This window comes from Protopterus annectens, chromosome 4.part0, assembly GCF_019279795.1.
Source record: "Protopterus annectens isolate FY-2018-M chromosome 4.part0, PAN1.0, whole genome shotgun sequence".
In the NCBI taxonomy this organism is placed as follows: domain Eukaryota; kingdom Metazoa; phylum Chordata; order Ceratodontiformes; family Protopteridae; genus Protopterus; species Protopterus annectens.
Genome location: NC_056733.1, coordinates 771,969,958 through 771,991,089, shown reverse-complemented (window position 1 = coordinate 771,991,089; position 21,132 = coordinate 771,969,958).

Below are 21,132 nucleotides of genomic sequence, written 5' to 3'. Positions count from 1 at the left end.
TTCCTGTATGGCAAGTCTGGGGGGTATGTTTTTGTGTGATTTCCTCTGAGAGTATTGCCCTTTTTGGAGACTAGGAAAACACCTTCAAAGTGTAACATTCCTGTTTGGCAAGTCTGATGATGATGTCAGCATCCTACCAATAATGAAAACCCCCAGTAAAGCATATAGCACGTCGTGTTAATGCATATCTTTCTAGTATCATAACATAGTTAGGTAGGGGTTTGAATCCTGCAATTGCTGAGTGTGTGTGTGATATTGTTGGTAAATGTGTTGTGTGTTTAGCTTTTACTACTGTATGACATATCAGTATAACAACAGTATGTGCATTGCACACTTCAGGTATCTGTGTGGCAAATACATATATGTACATGTGACCTCAATTAGTTCATAGGTGTGAAGCCTGCTTTCTACATGAATACATCTGTTACCTATGACAGATTGTGCTGCTGCTTCTCAGACCTTCGGTCAAATATGTATGTTTGTGACAAGGCAAGCCACTGTAGTGATCTGTGGCCTAGGTCATCTGTGTCACACACACCCATAACAGTTTCTATAGAATAGTGTGAGTGAGGGCTCATGCCTTGGGTATATTTCAGACATGTTCAAACACAACAAAGTCTGTCAGTAATGGACAGTCATTATAGGTGTACAACAACTTTGTGGATATGCATACAGACCCCTTATTGGTTATGTGATACACGAATACCTATGGAAATGTGAATACCAAAGGACAGATGACATAACATTTGGATGTATGTACAGATTGGTACCTGTTCTACATGTTTGGGTCTACTACCTATGTGGTACTGTTGGGATACTATGTTCAACAAATGTGGATGACTATGCCATATTTGGCTTACAGCTTTACAGCATGGGTTGGACCACAGGTATCTGTCTGTATGATACCATTGTGGAGGATAAGTGTCTCATCCGGAGAATGCATTGTAGGCCACTGTATGCATTTCCAGATGTGGACGGACATATCCCTAGTGTGTTTGCTTGTACCTAAGAAGGCTATATGCCAAACAGGAGTGGTCCCAGGAATGTGTGGGGGTCAATACCACTGTCTACTGGTATAGTATAGTACCGGACGGATCCAAATGCTACTGAGTTTCCTACATCTGTGTGTCAGTTGTCAAGACATCATCTAATGATTGGTCATAGTCAGGCTGTTGAGGTTGTGCACACTGGAGAACCACAAAAATAGAAAACGGAACCGCAAGCAGAGCAAACCAAGCCAAGTACGAACTGCCAAATGGTGTTAAAAGTAAAAAGTCTGGTTTAATGAACTTAAGCGCTTTCGGAAGGTCCCATGCCCTTCCTTCCTCAGAAATAACAGACAAGCAAGTAAAATCAAACAAGGTTTCAGGCAGCAGCTCATATTTAAAAACCATTAAGCATTAATTAACTAATTAAGCAATAAAGCATTAAAAGTCACAGTATGGGAAATACAATTAATACCACATCTACTTTACCTTACAGCGAATTTAAAAATAAAACAAAATGTTTTACTGTAAGGTGATCTATTCAAAACAGTTCAATATTAATAAATTAATAAATCAATATTGACACTGCATACATTTTAGAACTTACATAAGCAATTGTTCATAAATAGTTACCAAATGATAGTTCTAAAATGCTGTTTAAATACTTTTTAAAATACTTTTTAAATACTTTTTAAGTAGTTTTTAATTACTTTTTAAATACTTTTTAAATTATTAGCTAGACTAAACTAAAGTAATGGGTAAATACCACTTTGCAATAGAAATGATGTTAAACCCATTTAAGACAATTACAATGAGGTTGTGTACACTACCAGAATGTAAACCAATGACAGATAGTAACAGTATCACCCACAGCAGAGTGTCAAACCATGTCATACACACGTGTACCCAAGTTAAAACGTATGTGTATTAAAATGCATACTGGCCACCAATAGAAACAATGAAGTCTTGACCATGGGTAATACAGGGCATGTCACCCTTCCCATGTGTCCACTATGCATGTACATGCATACAGTACACCTCCACCATGTTCACAAATGTACACCTGCAAATCTGTACTGCACACATCACACATGTACTGTCCACTCACCAACACATGCTGCCAAAACTACACACATCAGCCAAGTGTCACATGGGCGGACAATACATTTTTGGAATTAACACTGTTGTAAACAATACTACATTGATAATCATAGCTTTAATGCATCATGCTTGCTCAGATATACCTACAGGGATATCATTACACTGTACTGTTGACAACATGCTAACATTGCTACACTGCTATAAAGTCACCCTGTGCATCAGCACCATGTTAACCTGTTCCTGCATCAATGTTACAGATGACAGGAGGTGGCACAGTTTCATCATATGCACAGGGTGTGTTGTTGGTTTGCCAGAGCCCGACACTGACCCATCCAATTGACATCTATGTATGTGTGTGTGTGTGTGTGTGTGTGTGTGTGTGTGTGTGTGTGTGTGTGTGTGTGTGTGTGTGTGTGTGTGTGTGTGTGTGAGGGACAACAGTACAGCATGGATCAATGTTTATGTGATGTGTGTGTGTATGTGTTAGCCCTAGGTGTTTGGATTATGTGTGTGTCTGCATGCACACAGTTCCACCATATGGCTGCCATATACGTGAGGTTGTGGGACAACCACAGTCTGTACCTGCCAGGCTATACAGATCACCGTCTCTGGCCACAGACAGAGTACCTGTGCTTGGCAGGAGTGCAACGGACAGTAACAGGTACTAAGCCAGACTGGGTACTATCATCAGAGGCAGAGGCATGTTAACTGGACCCATGTCCCTGCTGGGACTGGCTAGAGCCACGTGCACATGGTCTTCTATGATGGTCTATTGACTGCCCTGCTCCAACATTGCTGGGGCTGGTACTGCCACTACGGGAGTGGCTGTGACTTGTGTGTCGTCTGAGACGACTGCCAGCCAATGGTGTTGCTGGCATACATCCACGTCAACGTCTCAGCTGTCCTGCACTGTTCTGGCACATGGACATTACATTGCGGAGGACATCTAATGTCTCCCCCAATGTCTATCAATGACCTTGGTGTAGTGACGCACTGCACCCACAATGTCACGGGTACTGTCATTGATAGCGGTGTTATGGGCCCTCTGCACCCTCAGTCCCTGTCTGGTGTACTGTTCCATACGTGCCTGTGCCTGCATTACAGCCTGGAACATACCTGAGGTTGTAAGACCTGTGGGGGGTATGTCTGCCAGGGGCATTACCACCAACGGTGCTCCCACAAGAACCCCTGGACATCCGCCTATGTGGTACCATTCCAGGAATCTGGGTATGGCTGCTGTGAGGGGTTGCATGTGTCATAGATACCACACTATCCTGGTCAATGCCTACTGTATGCTGTCCCTCAGCTAAGGCCATTGGTGATGAGGGATGTATTGGAAGTATGAATGTGCACATAGATTGTGTGGAAAGCTGTGCACTGTCGATTGGTGGAACAACGACAGACCCTGTCAAACCTGCCTGTGCCACAACACATGTTTCATCATCTACACTATTTGTGGCAGTGTCTTCAGGTTCCCTGCTGCACTCAACCAACACAACCTCAGCACCTGTGAGAGGGAAACAGGAAACACACTTTACAATCTGTACATGATGTTAACACACATGCACACATACACACATGAACACATGCACACATGAACACATGAACACACGAACACATGAACACATGCACACAGGAACATATGCACACATACACACATGCACACATGAACACATGCATACATGCACACATGAACACATGCACAAATGCACACATGCACACATGAATATATGAATACATGAACACGTGCACATATGCACCCATGCACACATGCACACATGCACACATGCACACATGTACACAAATACACTACCCACTAAAGTAGACACACACACACACACATACACACACACACACACACACACACACACACACACACACACCAACAGCAATCCAGAACATACCCATTAGTGGTTGATGGTGGAGTACAGTATCACAAGCCAAAGAGTCCTATCACACGTGTCAGCGTGCAAGATGTGTGTTGCTCAACAGCATGCAGTGCGAGTGTAGAGAGTCCTTGTTAATAACAGTATACATGTCTTTGATGCATGTGTGTTGTTCAATGATTGGCTTCACCCTGGAACACAATGTGTACATGGACACAACATCGCTGTGCAAGGATTACATGCTTTTCAAAGTCATGTGCACCATCACACAGGTATACATACCATGGCTGGATGCACACAACTGTCAGGTGTATAGCAATGAATGCTATGTGTTGTGCTGTAGTTACAGTAACTGGATGTAGTGTAGTACCATGAGCCATCATCAGGCAGCATCATGTGGTCACTCAAAGCCAATAATGTGTGCCACACTGACAACTATCTTGCTGTACCTGAACTGCAGCACTGTGGCTAAATTAACCATTTCACAGGCAGTTGTTACATGGGTATGTAAGGTGTTCAATAGGGAGCATTGCCTAACATGAATGTCTTGTTTGTTAAAGAGTTTTGCAATGCCCCATAATAGGCCTCTACCCCACAGGTATAGTATGTGTGGTGTGTGGATGACATCTGGGATACTGGAGTCTGACCTTACAGCAGGTGTGTACATACGCCATGTGTATCATATTGACATGTACTGCATATGACAAGGTGGTGTATGTTGTGTGCATGTGTATTGACTCTGCCTATACAATGTCCACTACCGTGTACCACAATTGTTTGGGATGCTCTGTGTATAGCATGTGTTTGAGGCAGACATTCATGCTACTGGGATGTGCATAGTCACACAGGAAACTTGCAGAGCATGCATTATGTGTAGGTGTTGTACATATGTAAATGGCCTAAAACCCACCTATGACATGCACATGTTATTTGCCATATGAAATGTAGAACACTCACCAGCATGGGTCTGCTGTCTTGCTGTCACACCAGAGGGACCTAAAAGGATATGAGACAGTTTGTCAGTGTCAACAACTGTGGCATTGCTGCTGTGACTTTGCAATTTTACAGTAGTACAATGGTTGACAGTCATAGGCATACAGATTATGTTCAAAATTATCAGTATTGCACAACACCAGGCTCCACATCTTCCAAATACACAGTACACATCTGACATATGCATGTTCTAACAATCGAGCTAACAGTAGTCTACAGATATGGCATGTTACCTGCATGCTCGCAGTCAACTTGCTGGGTGACTCCGGCCTCCATGATGATGCATGTTTGTTGTAGTGGTTGGCCTGGAGCCACCACGCTGAGGAGCAGCTCTTCCTCTCTGGTGAGGGGCGGGTGTGATGCTGCACCACCACCTCTTGCAAGCTGTTGTCTGCGGACATCAGAGGCATGCTGCCAGACATGTCTGATTAAATCACTGCAGTGATGGCGTACCTGCTCATAAGTCCGGTTATGCATGCCTATGTCATTAACCCGATGGACAACATCCTGCCACAGTGCAGTGTGCTCATGCTGGTCCTGGCTGGTTCTGGATAACAGCAGGGTGTAATGTTGTACTAGTGTGGATATGATTAATTCCTCCTCTTCACGTAAATAGGCAGGGTTGCAATGATGAGACATGTCCCTGGAAGATAATAAGACAATTACTGTGAGCAAGTCTTGTGGCACACTTAACATTCTAAAGTACCGATATCAATGAAATGCCATATATAGCAACCGATTGGCTGTCAGTAGATACACACTTTTAATCCCACATATCAGTGCTCAGCCCACAACTGCCTGACAGTGCCTGACATGTTCTATATATTAAACCATGTTCTGCACAGCAACAAAGTGAAACCAGTATGTAAGACTATACAACAGCACATGGCACACTATATGTGACACAATGCACCACCTAGCCACAGTAGGTATATATGAAGCTAATGCATACAGAAATTTGTCATCCATTGAGATGATTGTAAAGTACAGTTACACTACTACCAGTACACCACACTACTTGCTGATAGCAACCCCCCAAGTAACATATGTGCACATTCATCAATATAGGTGGCATACTGCTGTACTACACTATACATGTTGCTAGATATGCACTTATATGCTGTAACACACATACAACCCAGGCCATGTTACAGGCATACCCACACATACATCAGACATACCTACAAGACACAAAGGTATGGCAACCCAGATGAGCTTTACCTGTGTACCATACAGTACTGTGTGTCAGCACTTACAAAACCTTCTGCCTGAGGTATGTAATATGTGGGGACTACAGGTAACTAACAAAACAGTGTTTCAAAGCAATGTGGATATACACCATACTGTACTGTTTAGGCCTACAGCTTCAGGTAGTACTACAGTTCAAATGGGATTTGTATTCACTAGTGACAACAATCAATGAGCATACGTGTACCGCTTTAGCCTACAATGGCACACTCCAGTCAACACCATGGGACTATGTCACACTGTATACCATACTGCTTTTGCTGCCTAGCAATAGCATACATATCTTTTGCGGGGATCAGAGCTAGAACAATACATACCATGATATAAACATTTACCCACTAGGCTATCACACATATACACAATGTTGACACATTCACCTACACATTCACCATCACACTCAGTCAACCTCACATAGCAATTAATGCAACATGTACATGCGTGTGTGTATCAGGTCATAGGTAGCTCATAGGCTATTAGGCATATGGCCTATAGAAGCCTATCCATACGGTACCCTGCCCTTCAACAGCCATGTAATTTAAGTTCATGTGCCCCTGTCATGCAAATCCACAAAGGTGATTCCTGGGTTGTATTTCCTATATCACATCCATTCATCATGATTATTCATGATGACTGCTAATGAGGACCTTTCTTTGCTATTGATAGGTAGTTAGTTCCAGGGTATGGTATGTGTCTGAGATGAGAATGTACTACTCCAGCATGTTCTGCTTTTTGATGTTACAAGGTTTAGATCAGTACAGTGTGTAGCTTGTAGGGATTTTGATCTGTTGACATGGAGCATGTCCAACACCTGTGGGTTTGGCATAGCTTTGTATGTTAGGCAGAGGTTGGCTCTGGATGTGTGGTATGTGACACAGTGTAGCTGTGGTTTTGTAAGACAGTCTGCATAGGGCATCTGTTTGAGTCTGGTAATACTCTTTGTGGTGTTTGTGCCTGGCGTCTACAGTTGCTGTAGATGTCTTCTGAGGTACATACCAAAATGCCCATTGTACTCTATGATGGGTTTTATGACTGATGAGTAGAGTAGAACACTGACCTCTCATTCCATGTATGACACACCTTTTGTGATGACATGTGGACCGTACACAGTTTACATGACTAGTGTGGCACTGTGATTATCAAAAGGGACACTACTATCCACCTGTGTCCCGTGGTCTCTTATCACAGTTTTGGTGTTGAGTAGACTACCACCTATGTGGTAGTTAATGGGTACAGGGTGTTTAACAAAAGGGATGGCAATACATTTACAACATTGAGCTTGAGCGTACATATAAACATCCATTGGTGTACATATAGATTTACATGTAGGCATATATACAGTCCACCTTTCATGGTGGGAATATCAATTATGCAAGGGTTGAGAGAGATACAGTTATGTAACAATTTTGCACAGTCTTGTGCAGAATGCATTGAGGGTATTCTCAGGCCATGTATCTTTAGCAGGACTCCCTGTCTGGAAGACTATAAACTTAGCAAATCAAACCCACAGCGTTTAAACACCACGTCATATACCAGCACTGTATGCTGTCTTGTTTGCCACACACTACAACCTACATGAAAATATGCACATAACAACCTTCACCAACATATATATGTCCACCCTTCACAAACAGTTGCAGTATGTACCTTGCTCTATGCACATGTTAAGATGCTAATATATCTGACACATAACTATCTCTACATATGTGTGTGCCATACACACACAAGGTACACACTGTTGTACGTCTGTAGACCTCATGGATGACCTGTTGGGCCTTGCTACAACATGAACAGTTGTCACATGTGTACATGGCAGTAATATTACAGGGAGTATTTATAGCTGCTAATGCTACATTACTATACTAGCCTGGTACAGCAGTTGCCAATGCTAAGCTACACATTATATGACTATCATGCATGTGTTACTCTGTCACATCCATGTTTATATAGCTGTTTGCACTACTCCCCGACAGCCATTATACACAGTACTGTACAGAACATAGATGACATGACAGGATGTTTGACATTAATGCTGAGCTACATATGTCACAGTTATGTCCCACTGAACACAGCTACACACTAATTTGTCCATGGCAATAGTCATGCATGGCATCAGTGCATACATACCTACCTACTGCTGCCACATATGCATGTTTCAAAGTATTTACAGTACTCTTCATAAACATCTACTACTTGCCGGTAATCATATTTCTGTCACATACCTGTCACTTTCAGGTCTGTCTGTTTTTTTTTCTACTTAATTACCTTTCTTATTAATTAAGTTTTTTTTTTACTTAATATATTTGGTGGCTGATTCACTAGAGTATTCTTACTCAATTAAACTTTTGCATTATTAAGTAATAACTCCTATTTACTCATACACAAGTTCTGTGAAGCTGTATCAGGTGCAATGTAATGATTGCATGTGGGGATGGCAAGTACAGTCTGCTTTTATAGGTATCAGCACATGTGAATGTGATGACCTCTGCACAAGTTGGTGCACAGCATTTGGTAAATGCGTACAGCCTGCTGTGTGGTAATTGCAGTACTCACTGTCATAGCATCCCAATGCTATAAAATGCTAAGTTTTGTAGGTGTAGCCCTTTCAGATTCCCAGAGTGGGGCCCATGCTTGTTTGCCGTGTACACTGTTGTTTTAAGTCAGAAGGTTGGTATACTTCTTATATCTGAAGCTAGAGGTGAAGACAGTGATGTACATGTTGTACTCAAACCTGACTGTTGCCACTTCCAGTACAGAGCTATCAGTGTAGTGTTTAACTCACCCCTACAAATGCTTGCACAAGATATATGTGAGTATGTAGTTTCATTTCTACTTATGTAATTGACTGCCATACAAATGTGGTTATGGAGAAGTATTCTTTTGACACATTAACTGTTTGTGGACTGTTATACTGTGCGTATTGATGTACTCAGTTCTGCAGGGTTTGTGTATTTTTTATTGTTGACATTAGCACAGGAGTCTCAGGTAAACTGGGCAATTCCACTACTGAATATGCCTACCTACATCCATGGTTGACCCGAAACACACGTATATGTAAAATATGGGGGGGATGCAGACATACAGAGAGCATTACATGTTATTGTGTGAGTGTTATCTTACTGTACTTAATGAATTGGTGTGTACCTGTTGGTTTATCAAGGCAGGTGGTCTGTCTGCATAGGACCCAACTGTGAACCTATCCAGATGGTAGTCAGATGTTAGCCTGTTATTCTTTGTCTGTGCAACCCACAGGTGTTTTCAGCACTGGTACAATGGCATTGTTACAGTCAGTTGCTACCAGTCCATGGCTAGATCCTTTGGTATTTCTGTGTTGTACTCCTACATAAGGGTATGCTTGTGGAAGTCCTCACACAGCTGTTTGCAGAGTGTCTAACAGCAGATGAGTTGATATGCCTGTGTGTTTGTTCCTCTGCCAGGCCTATGAAACACTCAGATACATATTTGCTTGGAGTCAGGGATAGGTAGTTAAAAGTGAGGTACACCTTCTAACTAATAGAGACGGTAAGTGTAGACTTGAGTGAAGCAGTGCATATGGATTAGTACTCCTTTTATGAAGTACAAGCGGTGTCTACTGTTATTATTGTGATTATTCATTGTGTAATACAACACCTCTCTGACTAACATCAGTACTTTTCTGAGGGATTCAGAGGGACACAGCTAAAATATGTTTCACAATCAGGAAGTATGGCCTCTGCCCTAATCAGATATGCCAGTGTTTGTCCTGCTATGATACTGTGTGGGGGTTGTAAAGTGCCTCAATAACATTATTTGCTGCTAGAATGGCTGCTTCTCTTATCACAGTTATGTAATGCAATTCCGCAACAATTGCTGGTAAAGATCCACAGAACAGGCTTTGTGTTATGGCCTTCCTATTTTTCCTTTACATTCACTCATTGTTTTGCATAATATATTTATTTCAGCACCAGGTTATTGTATATCTGCTGTGGCTTTGTGGTACTTCATGCAGTCAAGTTTGTCCAAGGTCTGGGGTTCGAGACTGACAGAGGTGTTTTATTTTGCTGCTGAACAGAACAAGGGCCCTGACACACAGAGTGATTAAGGCACTTTTAAGCAGTTGTAAGCGGGATTGTGCGAGTTTGCGTGATGCTTAGCAATGCTAAGCTTAGCGCACACATGTGCACACCCGCTCTAACACGCTAACTACTGCTTAAAAGTGCTTACTCCCGTTAACCCCCGCACTAATTTCTTTAAAAGAAAAGAAAATGGGGAGATAGGAAAGTGAAGAAAAAGGGGGCACAAAGAGGGAAAGACAGTAGGGAAACCAGCTCGGGTGTAGGGAAGGTCCATACCTGCCCATTTCTTTACCAGCAACAGCTGTGCATATGTTATAAATTTGGAGTGAAATTTGAAACCTTCCACCCCTGAGAGAGGGGTGAGGACAACAAAGTATGTTGTACTGCCAATTCTAATTATCAGTTTACATGTCCAGCAGACATGTGTGCAAAATGGGTAGCTATGTATGGGACGTAATTTTTTTGTGGGTACAGATTGCCCTTTTTTTTTCAGGTGCGAGTAGAATGTGAAGTAGAGGAAGTAGGTATATTTGGGGAGGTAGGTTGGGGAGGTAAACAGACAAGACAAACAAGATGCATACAGGGGCGGAGTATGACACTTGGGGTGGCTGAACACAATTGATGGGGACGGATGTTTGGAAATTGCAAGCCCATGAGCCCACAGATGGTAACAGTAGGACTGAGATCCCCACCCATGGGCAGTCACCACTGAACCTTCACAGACCCGAGGGTGGCTGTGCTGGGGGCTGTGTAGGAGGGGCAGGCTCAAACACGCGCAAATATGGGCAGCTATATCAGGAGTTAGAAAAATATATATGTATTACATTTTATAACTCTACTGGGGGTTTACAATGTGAGGGAGTGTAGTGTTGGGTATGTTGACATTTGAGCGGACTCGCTCATGTGTGTTGACATTTCACAATTCAGACACTTGCAGGGGCATGGACCTTAGGACTGCTCGGCAGTCAGACACTCCCCCTGCCTTCCTGCACGGTCCATGTAGACTTGGAGTGGAGTCAGCATGCCATCATGAATATGCATGGCATGCTGACGTCAGACCGTTCAACTGCAGTTTACAAGTAAGACTAATTTAGTCTTACATGGAGGTTTCGTGAATCTGGGGGGTTGTCTTCAATGATTTTTGGCTTTGTCCAAATTTCTTGCTCTTAGATTTTGAGAGGTACAAGTAGAATAAAGTTAAAACAATGAGTTACTTTAAAGGATACACTGCAAAAATGCATGCTGGATGGTGTTACAATATAGTGGTAGGAAAATGTAAGCAATGATACTTAATGCTATTAAGTGAAAACACAAGCGATTCGAATCTAGTTTTGTAAAAGTGACATTTATTGTGATATATGCTGTATGTATTGTGTGTTGACCTGAAATTTAAATATATCTATATATATATATCTATATCTATAGCTATGTCTATATCTATCTATATATATTATAAAAAAAAAGAAAAAAATGTAATGGTAAAATGTTTTTTGGAACATAACATGAGATGCTTATAGAGATTCTGATGTATTTTGCAGGAGTAATGTATTTACCAACTAATTTGCTGTTAGTTTTAAACTTATTTAAACAGTTGAAGTATAATGTGTAATTGAATATGTTTCCTGACCTGAGGGGCATAATTTGCTGTCCCCAAAAGCTATTCCCTTTTACCATTTTATATGAACGGATTTTGTTATTTAATAATTAGCTTGCAGGCACCTTTTTTTATTTTTGTACTGGCATTCGGTTCATCCCGCAGCACCAGTTCTGCTTACCAAAAGTGGCCCACTTGGCGCTAGCATTCCATGCCTGGCTCCAAGCCAGCAAGTCAGGCTTTTTACCCATTTAAAGTTTGAGAATAGGTTGAGATTGTTTCGGCCTCAAGACCTCTAATCATTCACTTTACCAGATAAAACTGTGTCCTCCAAGTGCCAGCTCTCCTGAGGGAAACTTCAGAGGGAACAAGCTACTAGATGGTTTGATTAGTCTTTTGCCCCTGTACCCAGGTCAGATGACCAATTTGCACATCAGAGCCACTATGGGTCTCAACCAGATTTTTCTCTGGCTTTGCCCTGCCCAGACAGAGTTCACCATCTTTCAGGTCCCATCAGGTACGCTCATGCTTCACCTCCCCAATGGGATAGATGAGAAGTGTGAGATGGGCTGGTGGTGCACCCCCCACATAGGCCAGGGAGATCCCACCTTGTCTGTCACATGCTGGCCCTCACTTTCATTGTGTCGTGGGGTCTCCTGCCCACCCTTGGACTCGCACACCTGTTACACTCCTTGACTGTCCTCCGTTACAGGTAACCAATTTGATTACTGACAAAAACTGCAATGCTTTTACTATTAATTGCTGTAGAACTTAGACAAAAATGATCATAGTTCATCATTCTTTAACATTTTCAGCCCAGATTTTCTATGTAACATATGTTCAGTCACTCAATAAACTGGAATGCTATTACCGTCAATTTTGTTGTGAAATGGCATTTTACATGGTGACTACAAAAATCTGCTTTTAAGTTGGAACTGCACAATGACAAGAACTGTATAAAAGCACTGAAGGCTTCATGTCTTGTATACATAAGTAATCAGATGGTTTTATTTCAAAATATCAGAAATTGCCAAAGTTATGAGTTTGCATTTAGCTTTTGAACATTTCTTCTTACATTTACTGAAGTCTGAGAGTGTTACATATGCAAACTGTCACCCATGAGACATCATCTCAAAACAATTTCATTATCCATACACATTTCTATCCCAAAAGATGAACAGATAAATCAAGGTTTTACGACTGTGAAATTACCTGCTAAGAAAGAATGATGCTACAGATTGCATGACGTAGATGCCTCAAGACAAACATTTTTTGTTCTACCCAAATTACTGATTACTAAAGTTGTAGGTTTATAAGTTGTGATTATTTCATATCTTCATTAACGTTCAATATCTGTTTTACCAAGTCTGTAAAATGCTACCAATGGAGGCTCACCTTAGGAACAGCTATGTGGTCTTAGCATACTTCTACTCAAAATGTGATTTTAGACAGAAAATATAATTTCACAGAGTCATGGGGAACTGGAGAGGGGAGGCCATGAATATAAATACCTCACATAAATATGAGAGGTGGGACAGGGCTGCCCCTTGGCAGCAACCAACTTGATTTAGGAAGCAGGATGAGGAGACCATGGACAGCTACTACTGAATGCAAATTTGGGAGGTGGGACGGGGTGACCCTGCACAACAACTACTGAATATGATTTTGGAGTTAGGAGGGAGGTCATCTTGGCTATAAATATTCTGTGAATTCAGGAGGCAGAAGAAGAGTAACCCTGAACAGAAAACAATGTACATGAATCCGAGAAGTAGGGAAGGGTAAAAAAAGTGCAGCTGTGTAAGAATCCTATGGCTGACACTTTTTTCAAATACAGTGTGAAAACGGTACTTACTAAAGTTATAAGCAAACAGTCAAATAGCCTTATGACCTCACTTATTACTGACATTGGTGGACAAAACCTTCGGACTGCTAATCTTATGGGTTTATGTTTTAAAATATGTAGTGCCAACCGTAGGATTTTATCCCACCTCCCAAATTTGTATTTAGTAGTATTTGTTCAAGGTCTTCTCATCTGCTTTTTAAATCAATATCCAGTTGTTGCTGCCCATGGGCAATGCTGTTCCACATCTCATATCTATGTTTGGTGCTTATTTTCTTGGCCTAGCAGCTCCCCATATTAAGTGCTTATAACTTAAATGTTTGCTTCAGTGACACAGAAAGTCAGGATATGGGTTTGTGCCTGATCTCCAGTTGCTGTTATTGCTAGTTAGTTGTTTATTTATATCTGTTTACCAGAGTAGATCAGTGATCTCAATGGATAATTTGCAGGCACAACCCAGGTGAATGGGATCACATAAGAAATGAGCCAAACATGAATATTCAAAAAAATGCATATAGATATTTACATTTAGATGCAAGAATATGTTACCACATTCATTTCAAGAAACCATTTACAAGAAGAAACATGGATGGAAAAATGGACTCATGCCTAGCGGAGCTTTTTGAATAAGATGTAGCCATAATGCATGAGATGGCTAATGCTACAGGGATAGCAACATATCATTATATAGAAGGGTATTAAGAAATTAAAAGAGGTGAGCGTGAAATATTGCTGGAAAGTATATCATGGGGATTAGACAGAGACACAGCAAGAGAGGCAAGTAGAGGAAAGAGGAGTAGAAAGGAGAGGAAGTGTGAGAGATGTGAAGAGAAGGGGGTTGGATGAACGAGAGACAGTAAGTGAGGGGATGGCAAGATGAGATAAGGAAGGATGAAACAGGGACAAAAGTGTGACAGAGCTGCAGAGTTCATGTAATGTGACATGTGCACTCTTGGTTTGGGTGAAGAGGTATTCCTTGGGCTGCTGTCTGAAATCTGAGTACTTTTAGATGCCTCTGATTGAGAAAGAAATGGGGTCCCATAGTCTGTGTGCTAGAATTGAAAATATATGGTCAGTACAATGAAGTTTACTTTTTGGATGTTCTCTTTGTATCCATGTGGTCTCCTTAGAACACCCTGCTTTCTTGCCACTGACTTCCTGAATACTAGCTGGCTACACTGACTACTCCAAATTCTGTGAAAATATTACCTTTCCAGGGTGACAACAGTGGAACTGCAACATCTACAATATTAGTTAAGTTACCCAGTTATTAAATGATTACCTGGATAGCTAATAATAATAGTAATTATAATAATAACCAGAAAGTCATTATTAAAGATGTAGTGCACAGATATTCCTGCTTAACTTTGTATTGGCAAACATTACATCGAGTAGCCACAATAATACCTGCCCAAGCACTTGTCACAGCAGGAAAGACCACAATGCTTCCTCACTACAAAAAAAAAAATCAAGGGCCTAACTCATAAAAAATATGCAGCCCATCTCAAACCCTTGCATCACTTCTGGGTATCATACAGGCTACTTGAATGCTACCTCTGCCTTGCATATTGAGCTTCAGCAGATCCAGTTCTATCAGAGCATTGCACATTAACAAGTCCAATGGAATCAGAAACCCCCCTCAGGGGACCTCAATCTCTTTTTGTTCGCTTAACAGAATATTCTGGAATTATAGGTATATATCATGGAGAATACTACTTCTATTGTGGTGATAGATACTGCTTCTATGGAGATGATAAAGAAAGGTATGTATCACTGATAATACCATTTCTATGGAAGTGATCAGGTATATATCATAGAAAATACGATTTCTATGGAGTTGATAGAGGTAGGTATGTATCACAGAGAATATCACTTCTATGGAGGTGATAGAGCCAGGTATAAGTCATAGAGAATACCACTTCTATGGAAGTTATGGAGATAGGTATAGATTATACAGAGTACCACTTCTGTGGAGGTGATAGATATAGGTACATATCATCAATAAAGCTACTTCTGTGGAGGTGATAAAGATAGGCATATATCACAAAGAATGCTACTTATATAGAAGTGATAGAGATGTGTATATATCATAGAGAATACTACTGCTAGAGATAGGTATTTATCATAGGCAATACTACTTCTATAGCACCCATACCTCTCAACTGTCCAGATTTTCACAGAATGTTCAGATTTTTTGCTCATATTTTTGGTCTATTACTCATAACATGTGTGGCTTTCTGGCAAATCACTAAGGACTGAAGTCACTGAGTAATGGCATACATTTAAATTACGGCTATCATATCCTTCAAAAAATACATGCTAACACAAATCCTGTTATTCTAGCAACTTTCTAAGTTATAAGAGCAATATTTAAATATGTCCTATTTCTGGGCCTTTGCTCCCCCCCCCCCACCCACAATTATTTTAGGCTTTGAACAGATTTCTGTGCTAAGAGATTGAGAGGTATGATGGAACTGGCTTCCCCTTCACAAAAAGCAGAGTACTTATCTTACTTTACTCAATCCTAATTTGGACAAATGTATGGGTAACCATAAATACACCCCTGGTTTAGCACCAATGGTCCCCACGGATAGGGGAAGCATGTAAGTACCTAACATATACTTGTGTGGCCTGCCTTTGGAGATTCATATTGCAAAATGTAAGGGCTGATAATTATTGTGGGAATGCAAGGATAGGCTTCTTAAGATACTCATAGTTAAAAAGTCCTGTAAGCAGCTATGAAACTATAAACAAAAGTAAGTCAGTGTTAATAACAGATCTTTACAATTGTTGGACATGTTTTTTTAACTGGCGCAATCCAAGTCATATAATTTTTTACTGCTAAAACATGGAATATATTATTCTATTGTGGGAAAACAAACCATGTGCAACTAGTACACAATAACAAAGCTTTCAAAAACATGTTAAATCAAGCATAAATCACAAAGTTTATTGTTCACAGAGTTGCAAAGTAAATCCACATATTGACATGCTGGGCTGGATTCCATCAAGTCTGCTAATTTTGACTCATTATGCCAATATCAGTACTACACTTGTGGATAATGTTGTAATGTGGAAATGTACCACAATAAACTCAAAGTAGCTCAGCACACAATGGAATATCGCAGTAGCAGCGGCACACTAAACAAATCTGTAAGTAATGAGAAATGGGTGTCAAAGTGTGTTGTACATTACCAAAGTTACAGAAAGATTAACACAATTCAAGCATTCAAAGCGAGTTGTACATTAACAAAGTTAAGGAAAAATAATCACTATTCAAGCATCTGGATAGTCATATACACAGAGGCATAACGCAATCTGTCCAGTAAGGTTAAAGATAATTACAGCATATGACTGACTCCATTATGATAGCAAACAAAAAAATGCCAACTATTCCAGTGTAAGCTGCATGGCATTCATAATAAAATGCATATTTTCAGAAATTTTTCCAGAAATGTTACAGACAACTACAGACATTTCCATAATTCATTCATTAATAAAAAATACTTGCTTCAAAGCTCCAGTGCAGTTTGTAATATATATCATCAGCAATCTTTGCAGTAAGTTCAGGGACAACTACGGATATCGCCATAAGACATGTACTAATAAAATATGCCTGATTGCACTTACGGATTCTTGTTCTCACAGCCTCAGAATCACCAATAAGTGTACGACCACCTCAAATTCCATAGAAGAATGTTTATTCCACAATAATAGATATAAAAACCACAGATAAAATACACTCAAAAGTTAAGCGCTTTCACCCACAACACAGTGGGCTTCATCAGAACATAGTAATCACACTGAGTTCTACCTATATTTAAAATTTGGCACCAAATTACAGCTGATGTTGAATATTGTGAAATTTTAAAGTGGTACCTGCATAATTATCAGCACCAGCTCTCTAGCTCAAGTCTGACATATCCATACAAGGCACCACATAAAATTTCAATAGGTATTTTTTATGTATATATATATATATATATATATATATATATATATATATATATATATATATATATATATAAACCCCTTTCAAAAACTAAAAACACATTATTTGTTCCGAGACACTCCATACAAGCATAAACACTAACAAGTTTTTTAAGTACAATTTAAAAATCTTTTCCAGTCATATGCAACACCACTTGTACTAATTACAAACATGTAACATAAGTAATACAAATACATTACAGAAATTATATGACCTATGTGTGTATGTTATACACAATTGGTAAAAATGTGTAAAATGTAAAATGTATATATAAAATATACATGTAAAATGTAAAATTTTATTTACACAGAATCATTTAATAATAAACTTAAATGTACAACTTTAGATGAATAATATATGTAATGAAACTGTAACGTTGTTACTAAATTCACCTTCCTATACTGCTAAGTTATGTAAAAACTATATATATATGAAGTGTATATGAAAAATTGTATGCAAAAAAATATATATGCACAGTAATTGGCTTGATATTGTTGTCATAAGGTTAGTGTAATATCAGTGTAGAATTGATATAATGATATAATGTCTACTAACACCTGCTTCTTTGTACCAGAACTACACGGTAATATATATCAAAGACATTATTCCATCTCCAAGATGGGCTTACATGGGATATGGTCATTAAGACCTGGTGGAGTTACTGCATCCAAATACAATTGCCACCAAACTTCCTTGAAACTCAACAAGGTTTTGTGGTCACCCCCTCTGGGGTCCATTTTAATAATATCTAAGATGGCAAATTTGAATTTGTGTGTCGCCCATCTTCTCAATGTGTCTGTACAAGGCACTAGTGGTGTCCATCCTCCTAATGTTATACAAATGGTCGTAAATTCGTTTTCTAAAACACCTCTCTGTCTTACCTGTGTAATAACTTGCACATTTTCTACACTTAGCCAAATAAATGAGCATTTTTGTATTACAATTTCCTTGTTTAAATTTGACTATTGTCTTAAATCCATTGTTGATAATAATTTGTTCTTTCTCTAATATATACTTGCATTGATTACATGCACCACATTTTGTGGTATGTGTTTTAGTTCCTTTCTTTATGCTCTTCAGTCCTGCTGACTGTTGTTCCAACAAGCTTTTTATATTCCGTCCCATTTTATAAACAAATCTTGGTTTTTAACCCATAATGTCATTTAATGTGGAGTCACCAGAAATCAAATACCAATACTTGCATAATATATTGATCACATTACCTGCTACTAAACTGTACTGTAATATAAAAGATCTCTGGTGTTGAATTGTTTCACTATCATTGTTGTTTTTACACTTTGAACCTGATTGTTCACAACACCAGATCCTAATAGTGGTATAAATTTGGTTCCCCGTTCTTGTGTAACATATAGTGCTACATTTTGCATCATTTTCAATGGATAACCTCTCTCTTGAAATAATTCTGTTATGAATTTAATTTCAACCACCATTTTATTGAAATCAGAAGTCATGCGTGCAGCCCTTATGCATTGCCCTTTAAATATATTGTATTTAAGATTTTCTGGATGACAACTGCTAAATTCCAAATAATCATTGGAGAAAGTACATTTCCGATGTATTTTAGATTTGAACCCACCTTCCTGTTTGTATATGTAAGTGTCAAGGTAAGCTATTCCATCGTAACTATGGGAATGTGTGAATTAAAGAAATTCACTGCTGTTGTTAAGAAATTGTATGAAGGCTTCAAATCTTTCCATACTATCATCCCATAATATGTATATGCCATCCAAGAATATTGAATAGTGATTGATGCTCTTAAAAATACACTGGGGAATAAGATGGTGTCCTCCCAATCTAGCATGACCAGGTTGGCAAATATGGGGGCACAAGCTGCCCCCATAGCTACCCCCCTGGTCTACCTGGAATAAAATATAGGTAGAACTCAGTGTAATTACTATGTTCTGATGAAGCCCACTGTGTTGTGGGTGAAAGCGCTTAACTTTTGAGTGTATATTTTATCTGTGGTTTTTGTATCTATTATTGTGGAATAAACATTCTTCTATGGAATTTGAGGTGGCCGTACACTTATTGGTGATTCCGAGGCTGTGAGAACAATTGTTGCATACTTTTTTGTTCATATTCACTTACGGATTCTGATGGAATCTGTAATAAATTAGGATCACAGTACAAATTGGATAAATAAACACATCCAAGTAGTCTGTTAGCAGTGCAGGTGTAAGACAAGCAACGTCACAGATGAGCAAAAGCTGGTCTAACAATGTTAGATACCTCTAGCAGAGGGCAGAACCAAATTTATGATCAATCATGTGAAAGGCAAACAACCAAACACAGTGCCAAATATATATATACTGCAGAATAGCAATAAAACATATTCTACATACACAAGTAGGTGTATGCACAACACGAACAAACATGCAATGGAATGCATACACATTATATGCATATGCCACGTCAAAGGCAACACACAGATGTAGATGTATATGTATGACCGTCAGTGGCCTAAATGGAACATACATGAAGTCAAGATCAATACACATACATACACCAATGACATGTAAGAACATTTATAAAAGTATAACATTACAACTTAATAAATATAGCAGGTTGTGCATATGGATGTCAACAAGGTACACTGGTTAACAGCCAGGTATAATGAGAACAAGAATGTATTGCAAGTTGTAGCCTGCAACTTGTATGCAGATGTCCTACATCATAAAATGGCCATATATTTGGCATGTTTACTGTAGCAAACTAATACATAGCGATGGTCAATAACTGCACCAAAGGCAAAGATATCTGCAAAATATAATAGGAAAATACTAAGGTGGAAGGAAGGAAGGAAGGTGGACAACCTGGGCCACATCATGGAAAATCAGGACAAGGTAAGTTTACACACTGCATATGCATGTGTATAGCACACAGGGTGCAGTAGAAGCCAAACCAAAATACATTTAACCAAATGGAAAATGTATGTCCCATGGGCAGAATGATCATTGATGTCCACAGAGCTGACCATGTATAAAATACACATGCACAGTAATGTGTAATCATGTAACATCAAAATGCGTAGGCAAGCAAGCTAAGAGTTTCAAGCACATACACATAATACTGTCATAAAAATGTGGAATAAACAAATTCAGGTGCATGTCACACATCTTGCTCATTACTGAATAGAGGACACTTTTGTGAGCATCATTACTACACATCAGTGGTAAGTCAGTGAATGCTCAATTGTCAAAGGTACAGTTTTATGTCAGCATGTATCTGACTATGTGCAGGGACATGTGCAATCAGTTAATGTATACAATTATTTGCGGAAGATATGTACTTATGTGAATAAGTAATGGATGAGAAAATGTAAGATACAGCAAACACAGCATAATGTGCTGTTAAAGACTACATTATCTGTACCACTGTTTATAGATTAATGCTACAATGCTGTTTGGTGCAGTCAGATAA